We start from the raw sequence: 4,811 nt of genomic DNA, 5'->3' as shown, positions 1-4,811 counted from the left end.
ACTGGTTTTTATAGCCAGGAGTTATGGGGACTTATCTTCCTGGAGCTGGAACACTGGGCTGGGTGGTCTGGACTGGGGCTGGGATCCCTCACTCCCCAGGTATCCCTCCCATTTCTTATCTACCACATGTGGATGTGGGGCTGCCTGTTCCCAACTCTGCCTTTCTGCGCTGCTCCAGGTCTCGACACCTCTCCATGTTTCCACCCCCTCCTTCCTGTCTGGATGACCCTGGCTTCTTTAAATCCTTGGTTGTCTGACTTCTACACAGCTTGATTTTCTGACAATTCTGGGTGATATTTGTTTTGTAGTCTAGTTGTATTTTTGCTGTAGTTGTACATGGAGGCAAGGCATATTTACCTACAACTCTGTCTTGACTGGAAGGTATACCTTATCCCTCTAAGGTATAAATGTTTTTAAAGAATTCTCCATTCCAGCCCTGACAAGTATAGCTCAGTTGGTTGGGCATCATTCTGCAAAGTGAAAGAATTCTCCATTCCAACAGATGTTGTAAGTTCATTATTGTATGAAGCTCAATGAGAGTGCTTCTGCTGTATGTGCAGAATTTATACTTAGTGCAGACATGCTAAATAAATAAATAAAACACAAGGGTACTAAGCCATGGTTCAGTGTACCAGGTGGCCAATAAGTGGCACTGGCATTCCTACTACTGTGTTGTTCTTGCTGCTGGGGGCAAACATTGCTAATTAATTATAGTCCTCCACTGGCTCTTTTCCATGTTGAACACCAAGCAGTTACGACCAGTCAATTGGTTGGCCCATGAATTGAAATCTGTCTGTCAACCATGGTTTAAAGTGGGATAGCAAAGTAGGCAAATGTCATATGTCAGTTGAGGCTGTGCAGGTTGGAAATTTGTCTGGAAGATATGCAAGGGGGATCTGGTGGAGATATTCATCATCACATGGTTTGGTAGAGTCCATCTGGCTAGCCTCCTTCTCAATGCAGCGCCCCCTTCCTCTGCACTCCATTAATGCTTCTTTCAGAATGGCACTCTAGATGGAGAGAATGAGCTTGACAGAGAGAGGGGAGGTTCTGTCTGGTTGCCTCTCAGAATCCTGTGGCTGAATCAGATCTGAGCATGTGGGGTGATAGCTGGGCCCTACAATGGAATATCCAGATTTGACCCTGATGTCACCACTTCCTAGCTATGATGAAGGCAAGTTACTTAACCTCTTCAGGTTTTTGTTTTATCAATAGTGGGTTTGTAAGGATGAAATGCGATAATGAGTGGAAGGTTTAAAGAACTGCTTCCCACCACCTTCGAAGCCTCTACAGCAGGATTTTGTATACACAAGCCTGTGAATTCTGCAGTCCTATGCACATTTTCATGCTCAGGGTCCATTACTCTCATCACAGTCTCAAAGGAGTCTGGGGCTGAGAAGCAAAACAAAGCAAAACAAAGCAAAACTAAACAAGGAAAATGTAAGGCCTTCTTGTATTTAGAATAGTGCTTATCAAATTTTAGTGAATCACCTGAAAATCCTGTAAAATGCTTGTTTCAACTCATTAAGTTTAGGGTGGGGCCTGCTGCCCCACATTCCCTACCAGCTCCCAGTTGGTGCTGCTGGGGCTGATCCATGGACTATACTCTGTGTAGCAAGGGTTTAAAACATCTACCTCTTCGTTTTCCTCTATAGTGCCGAGAGGCACGGTAACATGGTTATTAAAAGCCTGAGCCATGAAGCCAGACAGCTTGGGCTTGCTTTCTGGGCTCTGACTCTTAATAATCTTGGTCAAGCTGCTGAACTTCTCTCTGCCTCAGTTTCCTTATCTATAAAATCAGGGAAATAGTACAATAGTGTCTTCCTGGTAGGGTTGACATGAGGATTAAGTGAGTTATAGCATTTATTACAGTGCTAAGAGCAGAGTTAAGTGTTATTCTTAGTTTATCAACCTGTGATTACACTCTGCTGCTACTCCCACATTCTCAGCTCTGTCTCAGATGGCCTAGTGTTCTCTGGGTTGTCCCCTGCCCGAAGTAATGTCTCCCAGTCGGCTTCCACAGAACACCAATGATACAAGGGTCAAATAAATTTGTAAAACTTAAAATACCCTTCTCTGGGGGAGATAAGTATGGCAGAAAATACTTGTTTAGCCCAAATTTAGCTTAGTTATAGTTTAGTTTTTAGTTTAGCCTACAAATTAACAACCAGTTTGACCATGGAATCCAGACTGTTTTTTCTATCTAACTTCTAACTCACACACAGAAGACCTGGTGGGATGCTTATGAAAAATGACAAAGTCTGGTCTCTCTGCAATGTAGGGGCCATTACAGCCGAGAGTGGCTCCTCCAGGTCATGTGATGTAGAAGAGAAGCTTCCAATGAATACCATCCACCATCTGAGTACCCACCCGAGGACACACACTTTACTCAGTGCAGGGCTGGGCCCCGATGGGTACATTTATTTCCTCCTGCTTCTGCCCCTGCCACAGGTGGGCAGACCCTCAGCTCACACAGGGACAAGTGCTGCCTGGTCATGTGGGACCGGGTTGAGGAAGACTTCCCCATCCAGCGTTATGCTCATGACATAATTTTATTTCTCCTGTAGTGTCAGCATGCTGTCTTTAGCACCTAATCATCTTCTGAAAATATTGGAAACCATGATTCCCTTCCCTGACCCTGCCTTTTGGTTCTAATTTCCTCTTATTTTAAGAAAATCAAAGCTTGTGGCTCAACATTGAAGCAAGAGGATTTTTTTTATATTTTTCTTTTAAAAAATGCATTCAGATACTTATATTGATAGAACACATTGAAGTTTAGGATTTGATTAGCACAGATTTTTTTTCTTTTTAAAAACAGCTTTTTTGAGGTACAATTTACCTTAAAAATACACTCATTCAGAAGGGGTGGTTCATGGCTTTTGACAAACGGGTGTGCCTGTGTAACCAACACCACAGTCAAGATTGAGAACCTTTGCATCACCCCTGAAAGTTTGCTTGTGCCCCTTTGAAGTTCCTGCTTACTCGGATGACCACTGATTTGATTTTTATCATCATAAATGTGTCTGTTCTGGAAATGGAGCCTTCATGCAAATGGAATCTAATAAATGAACTATTGTGTGTCTAGCTTGTTTTGCTCAGCCTGCAAAATGTTTTGAGAGTCATTTTTATTATGTGGATCACTAGTATTAGTAGCAGAGCCATTTTAGAAAACCTTTCAGTTATCTCTGTCAAAATGTCAACCATTATGCATACATTATAAATTAATAATAAATGCACTTTGAAATATGTTTGTTTTTTTTTTTAACATAGCCCTATTGGTTAGGAATACCACAAGGTGCTATGTGCAGCTATGGCTGTTTTGTGCTTAAGGGCCATGAGGAGTAGTGGGGAGACTGTGGCCACAGTGCTGGCCCTGTCATGGACTTGGGGAGTTTGAGCAAGATCTATCACCTGCTGGGGCTCAGTTTCCCCATTTGAAGCAGCCTTTGCTGCTTCCAGAGGCCCAGTCTGGGACAGACACTCACTGTTTTGGGGACGGTCACTGAGCTATGGCACCAGCAGAGGGAGCAGGAGTCAACAAATGGATTTCACAGCCAGGCCAGCACCTTGAAGGGGCCACTGGGATAAGCGCCACCCCCAGCACAGCCACCGCACTGTTCTAGAGCTCAGCAAGTCCTATGGGGGGCCAATTTTTAAAGTGACCTATGACTCTGGATGTGATTTTTCAAACAAATTTCTTTGATAAGTTGAGATGTGTTTCTTTTCTTAATTGCAAACAAAGGAAGGGGATAAATAGATCTCTGTGTGGTCTCATAAGCAAATAAAATAGATTCACATTCAAATTTTATTTCTGTTAACTTTTAAACTGCTATAATTTAATGATTACTACTGTAGAAAAGAATTGCAAAAAATAAAGTGTAAAAATGGATTTTCTTTCCAAGGGAGGGAAAAAAATGCAAACAAAATTAGACTGAGTCATTATAAATGTAGTATATAGAATTTTCAAAAATAAAATATTTCATAACACACCAGTTATATGAAAATAATACTGAGTTTAAAAAAGCAGTTAACGCATTTTAGTCTGAGCCCAGATCTATATAAGCACACTTAAATGAGCATTTCACACCATGAAATTCCCCTCATCTTCCATTCCTGTACTTTCAGCTCATGGATTTAATTTTTTGTTCTTACTCACTTTGCTTCTATAAACATAACTGATGTTGCATGAAGTATTTATAGTCTTATTTTTTGCTCCCCAAATTCTTCCTTGCACGGAACAACCCAGAACCAGAGAGGGAAATTGGCCTGTACATGGCTTGTTGGGAATTCTGTAGGCCTTTGAACACCACTCATACTGCTCCCACCACAGCTGTTGCCTTGAAGTAACTATGCTGGTGAAAAGGTGGTTTGTAATTTTCAAAGTAACTCAGTAATATGAGGCATGCTACTAGGAAAGTTAAATGTGTCAATAATGTGATATAGTTATGTGCCACGACTAATGGTTACTAGATTTACTGTGGTGACTGATCACTTTGTAAGGCATATAAATGTCGAATCACTATGTTGTACACCTGACACTAATATTGTACGTCAACTAAAATTAAAATTTTTAAAAATTTGAAAAGAAACTTAAATATGCTATAACTGGCATTTTCAGGTAAAGTTAGAAGAGTACTAAAAACACAAGTTGTAAAAAAAAAGCTCTTGCTGAGACTTTTGGGAAGAACAGGAGGAAGGGGGCAAGGAGAGTGAGAAAAAAATAAAATAAAGGGTGGAAATGAAAAAAGGTCTGTGTGGGTGTGTTACAGAACACACAAGGGGGGCCTGGAACAATATACTATTATTGAAAG

The sequence above is a fragment of the Phyllostomus hastatus genome, unplaced genomic scaffold (genome assembly GCF_019186645.2).
Source record: "Phyllostomus hastatus isolate PE091 unplaced genomic scaffold, TTU_PhHast_1.1 phas_contig_34, whole genome shotgun sequence".
Taxonomy (NCBI): domain Eukaryota; kingdom Metazoa; phylum Chordata; class Mammalia; order Chiroptera; family Phyllostomidae; genus Phyllostomus; species Phyllostomus hastatus.
This window is presented reverse-complemented; position numbering follows the sequence as displayed.